The sequence below is a fragment of the Syngnathoides biaculeatus genome, chromosome 6 (genome assembly GCF_019802595.1).
Source record: "Syngnathoides biaculeatus isolate LvHL_M chromosome 6, ASM1980259v1, whole genome shotgun sequence".
Lineage (NCBI taxonomy): Eukaryota > Metazoa > Chordata > Actinopteri > Syngnathiformes > Syngnathidae > Syngnathoides > Syngnathoides biaculeatus.
The window spans coordinates 33,447,586-33,469,698 of NC_084645.1; the positions used below are offsets into that span (position 1 = coordinate 33,447,586).

Consider the following 22,113-nt stretch of genomic DNA (forward strand, 5'->3'; position numbering starts at 1 on the left):
TGTTATATAATCATCATCCATTCATTTTCTGTACTGCTTTCCTCACCAGGGTTATGGGTGAGCTGGAGCCTGTCGCAGTTTAATTTGGGCGAGAGGCAGGTTACGTGCTGAACTGGTCGACACCCACCCGCAAGGCACATATAAACAAACCGCCATGCACACGCACACTCACACCTACAGGCAATTTAAAGAGTCTTCAGTTACCCTACCTTGCATGCTTGTGGAATGTAGGAGGAAACTTACACTAGCACGGTGAGAACATGCAAACTCTATAAAAAGAAGGCTGTAGCCCAGATTTGAACCCACAACCTCTGAACTGTGAAGCAAATGGGGTAACCAGTCGACCTCAAAAGGACTGACGAATATGTCATGACGAGGAAACCATGACGACACTAACAACAATGGACTGACAGATTGAAAGAAAGCAGCGATTAAATACAAATTATTTGAAGAGGCAACGCATGAATGGCTGCAGGGAGCTGATTGGTTGATACAAGGAACAGAGCTGATGAGAAACATTTGATATGAACCCCAAATGAGCAGACAAGACATGAACATGGAGCAAGGGAAAACCAAAGTAAATCTCATGAAAACAATGAAAATTTTGAAAACGCTCAATAATACAATACATTGTTGATTTACATTAAATTATTTGAATGAATGAAGAAAAGACTAGTTAGTTATCAGGAGTGAAGCTACATAGAGATATCCAGCCATCCTTTTTCTTTTGCCACTTAACCGCACGAGGGTCGCGGGGAGTGCTGGAGCCTACCCCAGCTGTCAACAGGCAGAAGGCGGGGTACACCCTAAACTGGTTGACAGCCAATCGCAGGGCACATCGAGACAAATGGCACCACTCACAATCACACCTAGGGGCAATTTAGAGTCTCACATTAATGTTGCATGTTTTGGGATGTGGGAGGAAATCTGAGTGCCCAGAGAAAACCCACACAGGCACGGGGAGAGCATACAAACTCCACGCAGGCAGGTCCGGGATTGAACCCGGGACCTCAGAACTGTGGCAGCAACGCTTTTACCAGCTGATCCACCGTGCCACCCGCATCGAGATATTTAACTAAAAAAATACTGGTGTGAGTGTCACATTTGGTCATTAGACAAACAGATCAATCAATAAATAGATGGATGGATGATTGGACGGCTGGAGCAAAATATTTTAAATCCATTCATATGTGCAAGGAGTCGCTTTTTGTGCCATGAGATTCCATGACATTTTGTTAGCTCGCTATCAACTGCATGGCTGCGTCACAGCACAGTGGAACAGCTTGGTGACTATAAATGTAAATGTCAAGGACTCAAGTTTCCCTGAACAGAACCCTCCCATTTACAGTTTTATTTTTGCTGGAAAAAAAAAAAAATACATATATATCTTTTTTGGTAATCCTTAATCAACAACATTTATAAAAATCGATCAATCTATTTTGTATTGGGCTCTTCCTAATAAGAGTCGCAGTTGAGCTGGAGCTCATCTCACCTGACTTAGGGAGAGAGGACGGGTACGCCGTGGACTGGTTGCCAGCCAACAGTGGTCCTTACAGCAAAAAAAAAAAAAAATACCAATTATAAATGATAAATTAAGTGACAGTTTTCCGCATTGACAGTCAAGGAGGTTTTGCCAAATGGTTAGTCTTTAAAAAAAAAAAATAAAAGCACCAGAACTAGTGAAGCATGAAAGTGAATTACAATTTACAATTGAAGCCCATAGCAGGAGCAAACTTTCAGTCTATATCGGCCCAAAATCCTTTTTGAATTTTTTAAAATGGTACCTTTCACTGTTGCAAGAATGGATCCTTTTGTTACCATCAACATTCATTGACATTCATTCTGCTTGTTCAAACATCCACATTCCATCAAAGAAAAATATAGTCTGGGGATTTATTATCCCAATAAAGATTTTGTCCCCAGTTTCTCAATGCTTGTATCGCTACTGATGAAACCCCACAAAAATGTTTGTGCATCAGATAAAAATTGTCATATAGAAACACTGACATGAGCGTTAAAGCAGCCTCACACAATCCGGCCGAACTACACAGAACTGGAAGATTATGACCAATTTACGGCTGGAAAAAGACCCTCACAAGTACTGCTACAATAAAGCTAGGAAGAAAGAACACTGGATATTTTAGCAGATACTGGCAGTGATAGCACCATTCATTGACTTCAGTATTGTATCCAAAAATTATAGCTATAGGGAAGTGCTTTTTTTATTTTCCATTTCAAAACATTTGACATTTCAGAAATGGCAACACATTCAGAAATACTGCGCAGCTCAAGTTCAAAATAAGCCAAAATTTCATCATCCTGTTCTCTCACAGGAAAAGAAGAGGACCGTAGAATCGACTGAAGCAGCTTTCGCGACAAAAATCAGGGAAGTGTTCATTTCCGCCCAGCAGCAAAATGTTACTCTGCAGTTTCATGATGATGTTTGAGAGACAACGAGTGATTGTCCAAATTTCTTTGCTTCTCAGCTTGACACAGTAGGTAAGAGAAAAACTAAATTCAGACCATAAAACTGCAGAAGTCATTTTTTTCTCCTCACAAGCGAGGTGATTCTTTTTTTCCCCGGTAGTTTTTGGAGTCGACGATATGATCCACCCACAATTTAAGTCAGACAGTCTACCACCGCCACAAAAGAGCTTCTGAGTCCAACAGCATAATAATGATTGCACATGTAAAGAGCGAGGCGTCCCTTGGATAGGGTTAGATCTGGCGTGGAGTGAAGAACAAGATGTACGGTTCTGGCTGGTGGTATTGTGTAGTCGTGTACTCACATCTTTGGCCAAGGTTCCTCCATTTGGGCAAAGACATTAAATGGATGTTTGGCACACGCTTGGCAATATTACTGGCCAACGTGACATATTTTGTGTTATTATATGTATTAATAGATCTGTGTGTGTGACAGACTAACGAGTACTCAGAGGTGGAGATATAGATTTTTTTTTTTTTTTATATGTGCTACAGTAACTCGATGGGGTCCTCATCACTTGCACGACTTCCCACTTAAATGCTAGGGGGAGCATTTTTTTTTTTTTAATTAGCCGAAGTAAAACAGAATATATGCGCATGAATGAGAGGGGCGGCGGGAGAAGAGTGAATCGACAGGGAGAAGAGATAGCGAGGGTGAACGACTTCAAATACTTGGTATCAACAAAACGGAGCAATGGAGAGTGTGGTAAGGAAGTGAAGAAATGGGTCCAAGCGGGGTAGAACAGTTGGCGGAAGGTGGTGTCTGGTGTTCTATGTGACAGGAGGATGAAGGGCAAAGTCTATAAAACAGTGGTGAGGCCGCCCATGATGTACAGATTAGAGACCGTGTCATTGAAGAAACAACAACAGGAAGCAGAACTGGAGGTAGCAGAAATTAAGATGTTGAGGTTCTTGCTCGGAGAGAGCAGGTTGGGTAGGATTAGAAATGAGCTCATTAGAGGGAGGGCCAAAGTTGGATGTTTTGGAGACAAAGTGAGAGAGACCAGACTTAGATGGTTTGGACATGTTCAGAGGCGAGAGAGTGAGTACATTGGGAGAAGGCTGCTGAGGATGGAGCTGTCAGACAAAAGAGCAAAAGGAAGACCAAAGAAAAGGCTGATGGATGTGGTGAGGGAGGACATGAGGACAGTGGGTGTTAGAAAGGAAGATGCACATAGGCTTAGATGGAAAAAGACGACACCCTGTGGCAATCCCTATCCCCATTGGGACAAGCCGAAAGAAGAAAAAGAAGATATAGTATATCACTCAAAAAAAGAAGTAAGGAATATTCATTTTTTGGGGGTAAAAACTTTAGGACGAACCAAAAACGCATTAACCTTTACAGGTGAAATTAGTTTGACTATTTTTAAATATTTCGATGTATATATACAGCTCTTCAATATTTCAGTACTTTTTGCCGTCCTTGCTTTTTTCCCCCCCCCCACGAAAAATTGAGCAACACGATTCAAGACTGTTGTTTGAGCCACGAAAGCACCAATAGATATCCAAGGCCTTTCAATTTTCTGCGACTCTCTTTGGCTTCGCTACAACTTGTTGATGACGCTCTGTGACACTAAGCTCAGGAGCCACTTCACACTGAGAGCATCATGTTTGAAGCCTCACAATGGCAAGGAGGTACTCTTGGTCAATTGCTAGCAGTCATTTTACGCTCACGATTTCAAAATGTGAATAATACATTGACATTATATTGCATATCACTCCTACCGATCCGAGCAAAGCCATTTTCCATATTCAAATTAAGGAGAAAAGTGATCCAGGCAGAGAGAAGCTTTTTACATGTCAATTATTCATGAGAAATACAGCTATCTGATCTGCCAGGTGTTTTGGATCAACATGAAAATGTTGAGGGGGGGGAAAAAAAAAAAAAAAAAAAAAAAAAAAGGACAGCCTGGGCATTTCCAACCCAAATTGTAGCGCAAACCTGATAAGCGGACATGGATAACGACTACATAAAAGAAAAAGCGCATGTGGCATGGAATCTTTAAACATTGGTGTGTGCAGGATGAAGAGCAAGAGGACAAGGAATTAGAAGTCTCCCTTGGTTAACATCAGAGTGGCAGCACAGAGAGACATTGACACTGATGAGGCGGCGCCCCCTATGTCCCTTGTAGTGCCTATCCACAGAGACATCTGGATGATTAAAGTTGGGCGTCTTCAGAAGGTGACTTATCAAAGTGCAATGCAATTGAGCGGCGTGTCCCCTGGCTGACCAACTCCTGCAATCCTCCATGAATGCCGCTCAGAACACTGAATTAAGAGGTCCAAGTCTTGCGTTTGGCTCTCGCATAATAGCCCAGGTTCAACCCGACGCTGGCCGTTTATTTAAAAACTCGCTTGTGCACAAACGCGTCGGAGGGGAAACAAATCATGTGGTTTGCAATCTTGTGCTGAGCCACAGAGAGAATGCCTGATCAGCGAGGTGCTTCTGTGTTCATTACGTCTTTGTTCAATCGTCTAAATGCGAGCTGAGCGCCGACATACATTTTTTATGAGTATTCATCCTGCTGCTCAATCTGTTTGCTAATCACTACTGAAGCGTTCCCAAACAGCCAAACTCGGACTGATCCAAAGTTTACATGTGTAAGCAGGCAACACCGAGTGCCAGTGGGATGAGACCCACTGCTGTTTTACGAGAGGATGTTATGTTATTAAGTGTCAGGGCTCGTTAGCAAGGCTGTGGTGTTTACCCTCGTATCAGCGGCGTACCTGCATGAATTTGATGTGTTCGAGGCTGGGAGGAAGGAATGTCACGCAGCTCCGGTATTGTGCGTGAACTCTCGACTTCCTGCTAGCAGCTGTGACAAATACAATGTTTATCGAAAAATTAGTCTAATGGCTCTGCTAGTCTGTTCTAAGTCTATTCAAGATCAAGCAGGATATAATTATCTTTGACTGACAGCATGAGTCCTTTTGCTGATGAAAATTGGAAAAATACAAATGTACTATTTGAAACTATTGCAGATAGACATTTGCACAAATAGGCTACAGATCACAGTGTCCATTACAATGACATACTGAGTGGCACGAGTTTAATTTGTTCCTTGACTAAAACACCAAATCAACTTTTCCCGGGCAAATGAATGGAAATCACACTCCTGTGCAGCAGCGCCCCCACCATGAAAGAATTAATGTATAATCACACTTTCTCCTTCAATTGAAATACGCTACTCAATCTAGCATCCATGCCTTTGCCACTTAGGCAAGTATAAGACAAACATGTGGATAAACTGTACTGGAGACCCAGCTCCTCTCTTGGCTTCTCAGTACGGCAGTAATATACATATATCCATCCATTTTCTTAACCGCTTTTCCTCACAAGGGTTGCAGGAGTGGTGGAGCCTATTCCTGCTGTCAAAGGGCAGGAGGCAGGGTTCCCCCTGAAGTGGTTGCCAGCCAATTGCAGGCCACAAAGAGACAAACAGCCGCACTCGCAATCACACCCAGGGGCAATTTAGAGTGTCCAATTAATGTGGCATGTTTTGGGATGTAGGAGGAAAACGGAGTGCCCGGAGAAAACCCACACAGGCACGGGGAGAACATACAAGCTCCACACAGGCGGGGCCGGGATCGAACTCGGGTCCGCAAAACTGTGAGGCCAACGCTTTCCAGCTGCGTCACCGTGCCGCCAATATACATATATAAACAATATATTGTATGAGTATATTTATATTGTTTATTATATTAGCTTTCTCTATGTGCTCCACCATTTGTATTCATTTACCCATTGCTTAAACGGGAACAGCACTGCCGAATACTGGAGATGCTAATAGTTAGCACTTCTATGACTTTTACATTGCTTGTTAGCATTAAGCTATACAGACTTATCGAAGGCAAAACTATGTTGTAGTTTTAAATACACAACATAATTATGTTTGTTTTATGTTACGTTTGACAGTAAGCTCTGGCTGGGACTGGTATTAAACAGCTTGAAACCTCGTTTTTGAAGTCAGCTCACTGGTATCTTCCGGCAGCTCAGTACTTTCAACTACTGCAGACAAACCCATCATATATGCACATATTAATGCAATCACTCATTGGAAACCCCAATTGACTGGGTAGCAAAAATTTGCATTAGATCATGGGAGGGAGTTACTTTCACACAATGAATAGTCACACACACACACACACACACACAAGTACCGGTAACATAATACTCATAGGGATATAGTTTTCATAACATGTGAAAACTGCCCCAAAGAGGTCAAGGCATGCACAGCAGGAATAGAAGGGATTTGTATTTTATTTTAAATTGCTATTATTTTCGTTTTTGCAGTTTTTTTCCTGGTTGCTCCTTGAAGTTTTAAAGTTTGTGTTATTATGTTATATTATTATTGTGTTACTATTTATTCAATAATATCAATGGTTTAGTTTATGACCACATCATCATTGCTAAGAAAAGAAGATTGTCACATACTTATAAATTTTCTTTTTTGCAATTTATGTAGAGGATGTGATTAAAATTAGTATGCAAGTTAGAAGAGCTTCAACTTGAATGATAACTTTATAGTCTTGACCATGGATGGCAATTTGACTAAATGTCCTTGACCCACGTGGGTAAATTAACATTTTGTTATATTTTTTTTCTTAGAATGGGGTAATTAATGGAATGTAATGTAATTTAAAAAGTCTTGTATTCATCCCAATGTCATTGAGCAGAACAATGGTGCGCAAGATTTCTAATTGAACTCTATTTTGATTAGTGATACAACAATCAATTAAGAATTAACAAATCCAGTAGTTAAACTAGGGGACGCGCCCCCTATGGGGGAGTTGGCGTTATAAAGTAAGTTTCTTTCGGCTTGTCCCTTTCGGGGTCGCCACAGCGTGTCATCTCAGATGAACGCACATATGTTTGGCACAATTTTTACGCCGGATGCCCTTCCTGACGCAACCCTTCTCAGGTTGTGGTGAACTACTATGAACACTTTTCATTATGAAGTTGCACGCAGGAGATCAAGTTAATTTTACCACAGAGCACACGCCAGCCACTGAAATAACTGCAGGAATTTAAGACATTAAATTTTAGCGGGAAAAAAAATTAAGCATTTGTTATTGGTGGCATGGAAAACACACCAGTGTCATTTTTAAACCTGTAAAAGTGACCATCGCAGTGATCATTGGATTTCTGTTCGGTGTTCATGTTTTCGCTGACTTCCAAGGAAAAATGTTTGCAAGCTAACCGGATGCATCATTATTGAAAAACTGTACGTGTGTTCAGGGTGATGACGATATTTTCATCTCCAAAAGGGGGCGCTGTAAAAAAAAAAAAAACAGTTTGGGAACCACTGAACTAATCAATGTTTATCGTTAATTGTTACAGTTGGGTGTGGAAAAGCAGCATGCTAACGTGGTCAGCTTGTCAACATTCTATTTTTCCTCAATCTTTGTTGGCCTCTTTCACTCAGACCGCCTTCTGATCATTACCAGACTTAATATAAATCCAACTTCAACTTCAAAGTCATTCATTACGTGTAATTTGTAGGTCGCTGGGAAAAGATTCCACTGCCTGCAATCAAATCGATAGGCGGCCAAATGAAAGTGCCATAAGGCAACAGCACAACTTTCCTGACAGGGAGTCCCAATCGGGAGGGGGGTGTTGAGGCTCCTTGGGATGGTGCCGTGCGTCGTTTAACAGGAGCTTAATTCTAGCCACATGGTTTATTCATGTGTCGAGCGCAGATATCACGACTCTCATAAATCACACAGCGCGGGCATTGCTGGACATCCGCACGAGCCAAGGCAGGGCTCGCTAATCTCAACACAATCTTTCATGTGAATAACCTTGCCTCACTGCAGGGCGGGACAACACGAGGCACGGCCCGTTGGAGGGAGCCGTTCCTCATTTATTTGAGTTCTTTCACTGCAAAGGCTTCGCGAGGACACAAACACGGTTCTGTTTGCCCCCGGCCATGGTGAGAAATTGGCCGAGAGGAAATCCTGTATCCTCCTCTTAACGTTAGCTTTGTGAATGCAGAATCTACCACTTGAGGGAAGAGACCAGAGAAGATGGTCAAGACATCAGATCCAAAGTGGATTAAAGTACCAAATAGCATGCACCAACCTGATTATTACAAATGAACAAAGCCATTAAACATAGAATTAAAAGCAAACAAAGATAATGAATATGTGGACCAATGTAAAATACCACAAACTCTACTCCCCCCCAGTCATATAGACTGGGGGGGAGTCTCATGGCACAAAAAGCGACTCCTTGCACATATGAATGGATTTAAAATATTTTGCTCCAGCCGTCCAATCATCCATCCATCTATTTATTGATTGATCTGTTTGTCTAATGACCAAATGTGACACTCACACCAGTAATTTTTTAGTTAAATATCTCGATGCGGGTGGCACGGTGGATCAGCTGGTAAAAGCGTTGCTGCCACAGTTCTGAGGTCCGGGTTCAATCCCGGACCTGCCTGCGTGGAGTTTGTATGCTCTCCCCGTGCCTGTGTGGGTTTTCTCTGGGCTAACCTCTGTAATTAAAATCCACATATTGAGGAAAATAAACACATTCCATGTTAACAGACAATGACATCTAAATTTTAATTATTAAAATCATACACTTAGAATGGAAAGTCTCTGGAAATTTAACGCTGCAAAACGTGTGTTCTCGAGTATAATGCGCACCCCCAAACTTTACCTTAAAAAAAAAAAAAAGGAAAACCCTTCTATCAATGAACAATGAGCACCAATTTGCTACAATCTATATGCTCAAAATATTGCGAATTATCTTTGTTTCTATTTTTTGTACTTTTATTGCTTTTCAAAAAAATCCTCTGTACAACAATCTTTAATAGTAATAATAAACTAAATGCACTCTACGTTGGCCTCACAGTTCTGAGGTCCCAGGTTCAATCCCAGACCCGCCTGTGTGGAGTTTGCATGTTCTCCCCGTGCCTGCGTGGGTTTCCTCCGGGCACTCCGGTTTCCTCCCACATTCCAAAAACATGCAACATTAACTGGACACTCTAAATTGCCCCTGGGTGTGATTGGGAGTGTGGCTGTTTGTCTCCATGTGCCCTACGATCGGCTGCCAACCAGTTCAGGGTGTACACCGCCTCCTTCCCGTTGACAGCTGGGATAGGCTCCAACACTCCCTGTGACCCTTGTGAGGATAACGGTGAAGAAAATGGATGGATAAATGCGTTCTATTGACTTTTTGAAAATATTTTTGTAAAAAGTTGCACATTATGTGAGGAATTACGGTAAATCTCTGACTTCAAATCACAGGGTTTTTAAAAAGGAGACAAAGAGTTTTTTTGCCCATTTGAAAAACAGCTTCCCACTATATTCATAAAAAGTGTCTGAAATTCATGTGTCAAAATTCACAACAGAAAAAGAATTACATCAGACTTGATACACTATGGTTGAACTCCTGGCATATTTTTTCCTTTATTTTTTTTTTTTTGGGGGGGGGGGGCTCAGGTTCATGCAAATGCAGAGGGCGGATTTGTTACTGTGATGACCAGGACGGAGCGAGGGCACATAACGAAGTAAGGGCTGATTAATGTTCCCATCTTCACTAAGCTACTTTTGTAAGCCCTCTAGTGTCTTCATATAAGCGATGACCAATAAACCTTGGTGACTTTTAGTAGCATTATTGAAGACTTCTGTCAACTCCCACCGGAGGAGATGCTCCACGTCCAGACTGCAAATGACTGGCACTTGCACACATCACTGCTGACTAATTTAATGATTGAGCTGTAATTATGTAAATGAGCTGTTATGCCACAGTGGGGAGGAAGCGCAGAACCGCTCATCCAGGGAAACATTTTCAGAAACAGACAAAACAATTACTTGGTTATTTAATTTCACATCACTACTCAACCCTTGTGAGGATAAACTGATGAGATAATGGAGGGATGGATGATTGTATAGTGTTAAACATTGACTTTGGTGCGGGCAGCGTGGGATCGATTCCCGCCCAGAGATTGTGTTGCTATTTGTCCTGTGACTGACTGGCGACCAATTCAGGGCGCAGTACACCTTCCCCCCCCCCCCCGAAGTTGATGGGATAATGGACGGATAGATTTAATTTCACATTTGATGGGTGGGCACAGACATCTGAATCCCAAGTAGAGTATTTGTAAACAGGCAATTAAAATGTCAATTTTCCATATGCCCACTTTAAAAATGTCTGGATGTGTACGAATGTGCAATAGTTTCTTCTTCATCCCATGCCGCAGCGTCAGTAAAGTGTAACCTTACACATAGACAGATAAATAGCTAAAATGAATAAATATGGGGGAGTGAACATCCTCTCTGTGGCTATACCTAGCACAAGTAACGAGAAACTAAAAAGGTATCACACCGACAGTAAAGTGTGTTTTGCAGTGCCTGCCAGGCCAACTCCATCCTTTCCCACTCAGTGAAAAATAAATATCCAGGAGCATTTCAAGCTGACAAAATAACACAGAATACATTTCTGACTGGGTCAAACAGCAACCCCACAGCACACACAAAAACAAACATTTGACTTTTACATAACACTTAAACCACATTCATCTGCTGCATGAAAAAGAAAAGGTGTAGGACAAGGAGACCCGAATAGCAGAGTAGTGACACGCTTTCACAATGAGATGCTGAAACAACAGCGCGGCTGTCAGGGCAATTTTACACACCGCTGCTTTCACACTTCAGCCACGCAGCCTTCAAACCCTCAACCCTGCGTCGTCTTCTGCGCGTCTTCATTTATTTTGTGTCAGTGCCCAAGATGTGAGATGCCAGGCAGTGAGAAACTCGAGCCAAATGTCGCCGGGTAAGCGGTGTGTGAAGAAGACAGTGAGAGCGAGAGAGAGGAAAAACTCCATGGGTGCATGCATCAGTGCTTTAGGTGCACATGCAAACCTTTCAGAGCTTAAAAGAAGAAATAAGGTTTGTTCGGAGTTGTGCAAATGCCAGCCAGAAGTTTTAGGAACCACCTCCGAATCTATCTGTTAAATCAATTTGGCATTCAGCTTCCCAAACTTTATTTATCCAAAAAAGAAAAAAAGGACACCACCAGACAAAAATGTCACTATGTACAGTATACAGTGGGTACAAAAAGTCTACACACCTCTGCTGAATTGCCAGGTTTTTGCATCACATGACTACAAAATACCTGGAAAAATCTTGATGTATGATTTCCGCTCCACATGAATTTCAATACAGACATGCAAATATCAAAAGGCATGAAAGAGGTGACAAAAAATGTTTTGAGGGGTGGGAGTTATGGATCTTGTAATTTTTATTTTAACAAATTAAGCAAACTGGAAGACTAAAATGTACAATAAGGCAAAAAAAAAAAAAAATCACTGCTCAATTACATGATGTACAAATTTTTGATTCAAATTTGCCTCATTTCTTTGCTTTTGTTGCTCTGGCCCCCAGCCAGAGCCACGCCACCCTCCACCTGCACCTGATGCCTGCTTCAAGCTGTGCAACATGAATGGCATCCTCCTCTTTAAGCGCTCTCATTTTGGAAAAGAATTGACTAAAATCAGTCAGTTTCATTTCATTTTTTCACTTTAACCAAGTTCAGAGGCAAATCCCAAAAGCAATCTCCAGGAAAATATTAAGTACAATATTTTTTTTCCAGTTTTCAAAACCCCACAGAAAGGCCAGGGGTGATGTACAAATCCTGGACTCTTCGAGTGTGAGTGCCAGCCAGGAGAATCATCTGCTCCGTAACTTACATTTTTTTTAATTTGCTGTATGTGTAATGGACTGTTGTCCCAATATTATTATTGACCATCACTAATTAAAATGACTTTTACTTAAATGTAAATCTACATTCCGCACATGGTGCTTCATTGACATTTCGGAAGAGTGGTCAATAAGTGAAAGAGGAATGGCTTGGCATGGTCATTGAATCTAAAAATATGCTCCTTTGGAACATATCACATGGGCAGCGTGGTGAAATGAAAGCACATCAGATAGATTAGCATTAAAGTTGTGGGTCCAATTTTTCCACTGCGACCTTTTAAATGTCCTTCAGTCCACTTGAACAAAATACACCTACTTAGTCAGAATACATTTTTAAAAATGAGCAAAAGATAAGAGCTCAATTCGGCGTTGCTCAGACTGTATGCATGGCCGGTCACTGACATGAGAGCCCTAACATTAAAACCACACTTTTATACTGAGAATAAGTCACAATATTCAAACCTAATGATATTTGAAACTCAAAAATTGCAGAGATAAATGTACAGTTTTGATTGACACGGTCTGACATGTATTCAGTGAAAAATATGCTTGTTAATGTAATTGTGCCATTAAGCACAATAGTGGAGAATGATGAGCTAATTGTCATGAATGAATGGGACACAAAAGGGGTTCTGAACCTTTGGACGGTATCTCAGCGCATTCAAAAGCGGAGAGTAAAATTTAAATGTAATATGTTCATTATCCATAATACACCTGCTCATTCTATAAAACCCACCACCATGCATCACTGCTTTAACCGGAGTTAGAATGAATGAGGAAGGGTGGGGGGGGGTCATTTCCTTCCTCCCTTGAACAGATTACACCCACCCACCCCCAAACGAGTTGCAAAAGTTATGTTACATAAATGGTAAAGTTTGGTAGACATTTTTTATCCACTGTAAATAAAATAATCTAAAAACTCATTTATTTTTCTTATTCTGAAGCAACAAAGTTAGTGAAAGAAGGTGCAGTGGGGGTGGGGGCAATGAATGATTTTGATAATGTCCATCCATCCACTTTCTTTGCCGCTTATCCTCATGAGGGTCGCGGGGAGTGCTGGAGCCTATCCCAGCTGTCAACTGGCACGAGTAGAGGTACACCCTGAACTAGTTGCCAGCCAATCACAGGGCACAGAGACAAACAGCCACACTGACAAATCACACCTAGGGGCAAATTTAGAGTATCCAATTAATGTTGCATGTTTTTGGGATGTGGGAGGGAACCGGAGTGCCCGGAGAAAACCCACCCAGGCACGGAGAGAACATGCAAACTCCACACAGGCGAGGCCGGGATCGAACCTGGGTCCTTAGAACTGTGAGGCCAACCCTTTCGCAGCTGCTCCACCGTACCACCAGTTTGATAATGTACAATTAAAAAAAAAAAAAAAGCTTCAACAAAGTTCAATAAATCTGACTTTTAAAGATCAAGTTTTTCCAATCTATTCCGTGACGCTCCAACGCAACGGACCATCGTGGGCAGTGGACGTGATCCATTGCTGGCGCTGCCAATGTCGTGTCTGCCCCGACCAGTGCGGGGCCAAAAGGAGCTACGGCACCGGGGCCGTGTTGCTGTATTATTCAAGAGGCGCCCCTGTCGAGTGAGCAGTTATTTAGCATCCACATCCCAGATGCGGTTTCAGGCGAGCTTCCTTCACCATCCCGACAGTCGCCCATTGATCACATGCTCGGTAGACGGGTGCTGAATAAGCGCACGCAGGAGCGTCGTCTTATTGGACTAAAATTGCCCTCGATGATAGCGCGGAGATCCGTCCGTAGAATTTGGAAATGGCCCAGACTTCACTTGCCGGCACTGATTGAAGAGGCGAGGCTCAGCATGCAGCCGAGATGCACTGATCCATTGCTACATGCAAAATAATCATGCAGCGGTGCGCCCGCATCTATGAAAAGTAAACAATTCCCATCTCAGTCAAAGCCAAAGAAAATCAGTGTATTATACAGAAACGGAGATAACATTATGATAAGCTAATAGAAGAGCTGTATCTAAAAGTCAGACGGTATAAAGATAAAAATGCTGGAGTGCTACTGACATTTACTGTAGCTTATTGAGAGTTATGGAGAATATGTTCAATCTTTTATGCAGCAGATACATCCCAGTATGATCCAAGTCCATACCACTGCAAACTACAACCACAACAATTCATCTATAGACCAATGATCGTGTGCGTCATGGTGGACCCTGTAACTTATTGATCCTTAATGCAGAGAATACAGAGTTGATGACAATTGGCCCTTCTAAACATAGCTGCATCTAAGAACATCACTGAGTTTTGACAAAAGCACCCTTACCCAAGTGAGTCAGAAAAAAAGTCCTCTCTCGCCTTTCAAAAGCACATTAAGAATATTACCAAAGCTGCATTTCATCATCTTCGCAGTATCGCTAAGATATGGCCCATCCTATCTAGGAGAGACACATTTGTTATGGCTCGACTATTGTAAGGTGATGCTTTCTGGTCTTCCCATGCCTAGTATTAAAAGCTCGCAGTTAGTGCAAAACACTGCAGCAAGAAGCAGAGACGAGGACAAACAAGTACGATCATGTAACCCCCATTCTGTCCAACTCTCAATGGCTCCCGGTCCACTTGAAATGTGAATTTAGGGTCCTGTTACTTAATCACAAAGTATTACATGCATTACCACCCTCTTATCTCGCGGACTTAGATGTAGCGTATTTTTCATCCCAAAACCTAGGTTCGCAGATGGCTGGTCTCTATGACTCTGAGAGCCAGAAAGAAGTCTACATGCTGTCGAGTGTTTTCTACTTGGGCTCTAGTAGTCTGGAATAGAGCTCGTGCACCTACATCACCGAAATCACATGACAGACCACATTGCCGGTCAAACAACGTTGAGACGAAACGAAAATAATGTCTTACAGCACGACGCCTAGAGTTTTGTCCGATACCGTTAAACATTTAGAAGGCGATAATAAATGAAGGTACGTGGAAAAATGAGAGACACTTGGCATAGAGGACCCATATGTAATGCCGGAGTCGATGTATTTTGCCGATAAGAAATTAGACTGTTAACCCGCTTCTCTTGGACAACTGGGGACACACACACACACACACACACACACACACACACACACAATCTGCTGAGTAAGTCGTGGAGATTTACATGGAAAAATTTGAAAGCGTATAAAAGTCTGGACGCATACAAATACTTCGTTGCTGGATCCATTTTCCCATCAAGAATAAATCCCACATAGTGATGAAGCAACTCAGATTTTTTTCCAATACAAATACCAATATTTCAATAAATGAAAATTAAATAAACCGTTGGGATAGGCTTCAGCCCCTGTACACGGTAGCGTGTTGCGGCCACACGTTAACCTCTCTGCGACAGACTGTTTATTTATTTATATCGGAGAGAGCGCGGGGTGACGTTGACTGAATCTAAGGTTGTTGTTGTGGTTGTTTACCAAACAACTGGAGCAAAACCTGAGGTGGACCACTTCCCCCGATTACACTCTGATCGTCCGGGGCAGGTCAACATTTTACAGCACTGGTCATCCGAGAAGGGGGACCGGTCCATATGTGATCCTTTCTCAAGGTAGCCTAATATTTCTTTCTCTAGGTGTTTATTTGGTAGGGGGTCCTAGAAAGCTCAGTCAAAATACCGTGAAACAGTTTGCATAAAGTAGAACTGGGCTTTGAAAATGAAAGGCAGTGAGTTAATCTCTCAAGTTTCTATGTGAAATAAAGCTATGGCCAAATATAGAAGATGTATTATAATATATCATGAAATCACTTATTATGCATTGTTCTAGCACTTTTTAATCAGAAAGTATCAAAACTGATTTATTTTGTATTTCTTTATTGTGAAATGCTGATAGATGTGCAATATCCAGGTAGTACAACATGTAATAAAAATGAACAGCATGATGATGTCACTGGACATCGACAGGAGTCATCTTCCACACATCGTAATGAAGACCAGTCGCTCTGCTTCTGAAGGACTCTACGTGATGACGTTTTAAGACTAATTAGTGTCACCTACAGCATCTCATGATCACCTAACTCAGGTGGTTCACGCTCAGGTCACCTTTGCATGTTAATTACATTTTTCATCAGATGAGCTTTAAAACTTCATCAACAGCGCTCTTATAGTTCAGCACCTTTCAAGCTTCTCTCTTTTGTTGGAATACCTGTTAAATTATTCAATATTCATTAAATAATGTTTGATGAAAAGGGAAGAGGGCCAGGACATTAACTCTAATTTATGACTTTGCTGAGTCCTCCCTACTGCAAGATGCTGGGAGGAGATATTGAGCAAGGGTTTTATATATATATTTTTTTTTTCTTCTTCTGAGGACATTGTTAAGCTTCTTGTTAACCTTTTTACTGTAAGCTGTCAAATAACATTAAGCAGTCAATGTGTCTTATTTATACAGTACAGCGTTGTGACCGTGTCCAATAAGATCCAAAAACAAACAATAAAAAAAGTTCATCTTTTGCAAAGATAAAGTTCAGTATGAATAGACTGTCAAAACGTTTTATTAACATGTAGCATCATACTGAGCTGTACCTAATAATTTGGTTAACTATATGACCGAGTCAAAATATTGGAGGCAGCTTAGAATATGATGCACTACAACCCTCCAAAATTGAATAATTCAAATGCGCAAAAAATATACAGAACATGCTAGACTAAAATCCTTATAATTTTTTTTATTGAACTTTATTGTATAGTGGTTAATTCGTCTTTGGATCTGCATATCATTTTGTAGTGTTAGTTATTAAAAAAAAAAAATGAAAAAGTTTTAAAAGGGGACAGATTTTGCCAAGACAACTTTTTTCTAGTATTTGGGAAATAATAATGGGTGTTGGGTCTATAAATCACTAAGTGATTTCAGTCCTGAATAGACGAAAGAAATGCTTAAAGAATACAAACCCAGTAGAGCTCTGAGATGGACTGACTCAGGTCAAATAGTGGAGCGCAGAGTCCAAAGCAAACATGGTGAAGCAGCATTTAGCTATTATGCTGCACACAAATGCAATAAATTGCCAACAGAGGTGATGTCAGCCCCAAGTGTGAATGTTTTTAAATCCAGGTTGAAAACTTTTTTTTTTCCCCTCATGCTTTTCAGAATATATCCACTTTTTGATCATATTACTTGCACTGTATGCAGTTTTAATTCTTTTTTTTTTAATATTTTGTTTGTCATTATGCCATTTTAAATGTTTTATCCCTGTTTTCAAATGCCTTTAATCATGTAAAGCACATTGAGTTAACTCGTGTATGAAATGCGCTATACAAATAAATTTGCTTTGGTGCCTCAGTAAACATAAAATGTCAATTTAAGTCATCCACACTTTCCTGACTCCTAAGCGTTTTTTTTTTGTCGAGAGGCCAGAAATCATAATTTCTCCAATTTATCTACGTCACTAATTTACCCTTACGTCTTCACTCCCGAGCCAGTACTGTCAACATAAACACGTGTGGATACAAAACTGGATCAAACAGAAGTAGCAGTCAGAGGAGCCTTTTCTGGACACTTGTATGGCAAAACCAATTTTTTTTTTTAATGAAATTGGCACTTGTATGCTAAGTCTATGTTAGAGAGTCACTTTATGGTCATCAAAATAGGCCAAATACAGGTTTTATGACAGTGATAGTTTCTTCTTCAGACTGATTAGAATCGCTCAGTGTGCATTTTTTTTTTTTTTTTTTTTTTAAATTGGAAATAAGCACATCGTGCACATGCCAGCACATAAGGAGAAATAAATAAAATGGCCCATACAAGAAGGGCTGTGCCTTGTGGAATTGGAGGCTGGGGAAGATGTCACTGCTTTAGTCTAGAACATGGACATAAAGTCAGCACAGAACCTGTCCGCCTTGATTTCAAACTGCATCAAATTTGTGTATTTAACGTGACAATTTTCTAAATTGAAGTCAACCAGATACACATCTATAGTCTATCGTTAGTATTGTTGAATTGTTTAGTTAAAACCTCAGCGACGGTTAGTCTCATTAGGCTCTGCAAGTGGTCAAAATAATGCCATGGCAGCTTCGTATGTCTCTTGATTTATTATCTTTTTTTTTTTTTTTTTAATGACCGTTAGTAATTGAGGGGTGTTTAAACTTCACATGCAGAAAAATTAAGGATGCAGGGAGTCACATTTATGGTCGTCACCTTTTGTTTATTAAAGATGCTAATATGCCATCCATCCATTTTCTTTTCTGCTTATCCTCACAAGGGTCGCAGGGAGTGCTGGAGCCTATCCCAGCTGTCAACGGGCAGGAGGCAGGGTACACCCTGAACTGGTTGCCAGCCAATCGCAGGGCACATAGAGACAGACAACAGTGGCAGTCACAATGACACCTAGGGGCAATTTAGTGTCAAATTCTGGGATGTGGGAGGAAACCGGAGTGCCCGGAGAAAACCCACACAGGCACGGGTAGAAAATTCAAAATCCACACAGGTGGGTCCCGGATTGAACCCGGGACCTCAGAACTGTGAAGCCAACGCCAACATGCCATAACTGGATCCAAGCAGTGTTGAGTTGTCCTTCAAGAATGCAGGTATGATGCAGTGACCACAAAAATAAGATGTAGGCTCCAAATTGCCCTCAGGCCAGAATTTGGATAACCCGGTCTAAAATGATTAAATTAGTCAAGTGGATTATATTTTCAAACGCCAGTATAATTAGCGATAAAAGCCTCCGTATCTCATCTGCAGATGTGCAAGCAGGAGGTAACCGGGCGGAGAAATTCTGATGATGACGGAGAGAGGATTTTTGCAGTCTAAGGCCCAACGATGAATGATAGCTTTATCGACAAAGCGCAATGCATCCCAAACGCGCACACGGAGCCTCTTGTCGCTGCTCATTTCAACATCCCGTGCCGCAAAATAGATGTAGCCTGGTTCCTGTCACTGGAAGTGACAGTGAAAAGACCCCACAGAAGCAAGGTTCTTTTCACAAGACGTGATGGAACAAAAGTGTCAGGTGTACGCCGACATGTGAAAGAAGTCACCAGCTTCCCACAAGGGACATGCACTACGTGACCGTCTTTAAACAAGAGAGAAAACTAATGAGTTCGTTCATCAGTGCACAGGCAAGGATCAGTGCAGATGACCCACCCATGCAGAGGGGCTGAAACTCGGGAAAATTGGATTAACACGGCGCCAGACTGGGGCTCCCGTATCTCCAAAATCAGCCCGTCTTCACCGTTTGAGCTCCTCTCTTGCATATCAGACGCACGAAATCTTTTTCCTCTGCAGAGTGCGAGCTGACCAAGATGACCGTCGGCAATTGTCCAATTATTAATTAAACGCATGCAAGCGTAATCAGATGCAGACGCGGTCAGACCTGTGGGACAGCTAACAAAGCTGAATTTAAATTGCTGATGTTGGACAATGTCTGTGCCGTGAAGCTCAATCACGATCGCGTGGCATTTGAACAATCGATTATCATTTTGCACTTTGACTGCTGTTAATAAAACATTGTAGTGCACAACGTGTACTCTATTGTCCTCACTCGGGGAACATTTTGGCATTCTCAGCAGAGCAGACTACAGCATATACATATACCAAGCAGACAGCCACAAAATTATAAAAACTTGCACAATATAGTGATAAACACTTTTCACACATAAAACAATGATTTAATGTAAATGTATTGTTACCACTGGAACCTAGACCAAATAGACTAATAGGAGCAGTCCAATATAGTCGATTGTCTTTTATACTTTTATTTTTTGAGGCCATATGAACCCATTATCCATATAGTACAAAGTACTATAATTGTTTTGTTGTTGTTTTTTCATGGCCTGAAATTCCCAGTACAATACAAACTTATTGTAAATATTCAAATGCTTGAAAATGTTGAAAACGTTCACATTTTATCCAAACTTGTCATGCCGGTGTGCCTGGTCTTGTTGACACACAGTAGTCATCATAAGAAAGTTGCTTTCATGAGCCGCGAGGAATTCATGTGCTTCGTAGTTCCAAATCCATTGCCTCGGGCAAATGGTTCTGACACAAAAAAAAAACTCTCACTGAACCGTAATTAACTTTGCAAACTCCAGTGACTTGTTTTGGATTCCTCAGAGTTGACACGTCAGCCAAGCTGCTCTCTTACTGCGTGGCGCTCTATGCACAGTAAACGAATACAGTATAACCATCGTCACATGGCCCCCATGCCATTGGCTCACATTCAACACGGCCACCACATCTTTTGGAATTGGATCGAGTCACATTGTGTTTGCGTAACGTGCAAATACGTCAGTCTCATTTTCTCCCTATATTGTGCCACAAAACCAGTCAACTAGTGAAACACATTTTAGAACTGAAAGACTTGGTGAATTCCATTTTAAAGGCCAGGTGTCATCCCTATAAACATTCTAAAATACATATTTTAATGAAAAATACATAACATTATTCACTTCAATGTCTACATGAAAAAAATAAATGTGAGCGGAGAGCGCGTCATCCATGCGCAAAGTTGCAGAAGTGTCATTCTACGACATCCAAGTGGTCGCCATATTGCCTGCATCCTCTGTCCGTGACGTCACCTGGATATTTGCCAATGAAAACACGTGGTGCACCCTAACTGTAGGAGACCAACACGCCCCTTCTGACACGGAAGCTCTTTTCGAAAAGGAGAACACCACACAACCGAGTGAAGTTACCGGGGCAATATTTCACTATTGTTTCGAGCCATAGTCAGATGATATGCGATCACGCCCAAACCGCCTCCCCATCCGATCCACTTCCGCGGCGGAGATGACCCAACACAGCTCATCGCACCGGTGTGGCTCATCGCGGAGCCGAGCCATGCTGCTATAGGGGGTTGTTCATAGCCACCATTGAGTCGGGGCGCTTTACTGCGTTGTCGCCACATGCGGCTTTGTGCTGCATTGTGGCAGCGTTTTTCAGAGCCGCCGCCGTCCTCGAGCCCGAAGCGCAGCCGTCGCTGGCGAAGTGACGCAGCAGCCCGACGCACACAGACACATTTCGTACGCGGATCTTTTGTTACATTATGAGAAACAGATGATGTGGCCCGCCCCAAACTATTCTTTTTTTTTTTTTAGTAGCTGTATCTACACCTACCTGTCATTTGGAACCCACAAAGCTTTTGTCCTCTGCACCCATGTAATCATTTTTTACAACGAACTGGGTCTCTTGCAAACTTATGTAGGGTAAATCCTCTTTCCGAGTGTTCAAGCAATGTCCAGCAATGCAACGAGCCGGGATTTTGGCTAACACAAAGGAACAAGGAGCTACCTTCCCGAAGGTAAAACTAATGGAAACAAACAAGTCCACTTGAGGGCGCGTCTGTACTTTACGTCACTTCCTGCTTCTTCTTGCAAAAAAAAAAAAAAAAAAATCCCTCGAGAGGATTTTCATGGCGGTAGTTACAAAAAGCTGTATACATCAAAAACATCTTTTGTGGTGAAAAAAACGCATGGGTCCATATTGGCTGCCGTTTTTTTAATTAATAACATACTAAAAATCATGCATTTCATGACAGTGGCACTTTAACTGAAAAATGGAAACTATTTTGGTAACCAATGCTCAGTCTAACGGTCCTTTTTATTTGATGTCCGTTATGTTGGGGACCGTTTCATTAAGGTTCCACTGTACTAATACATGGACACCTGCATCGGGAGACCAAAATCCTACCGGTGAAGCAACACAACGAACTACTCACCCGGCGGTATCTGCTACGCTGCCAGACAACTGCAAACCCGTGCCATCAGGTGTCAAACAAATCACCTGAACCGCGCTTACTGCGCCATGACGTTCGTAAATACCGTCAAGACATCGACGGAGACATCCCCACCGACACGGTGTTCGACGAACAATCTTCCTACCGAAACGGGCTACATAGGCTCCCTCAAACAGCCGTTGAAGACGCAGTGGCCTGCTACAAACCGATAGTCATCCTTGGTGGCT

General features: G+C 41.8%; 1 protein-coding gene across 2 annotated transcripts in view; it reads right to left on the reverse strand.

Annotated features, from left to right (window-relative positions):
• The window catches only part of megf11 (multiple EGF-like-domains 11), a 126,243-nt gene that overhangs the window by 100,695 nt on the left and 3,435 nt on the right, over positions 1-22,113 (reverse strand). The window contains exon 2 of one of the 2 annotated variants that reach the window (XM_061821594.1): positions 1,493-1,549. The exons of the other annotated variant lie outside the window; for it this stretch is intronic. The gene's annotated coding sequence lies outside the window, so the exon portion shown is untranslated. The remainder of the gene's footprint in view (positions 1-1,492; positions 1,550-22,113) is intronic. 2 annotated transcript variants of the gene reach the window in all.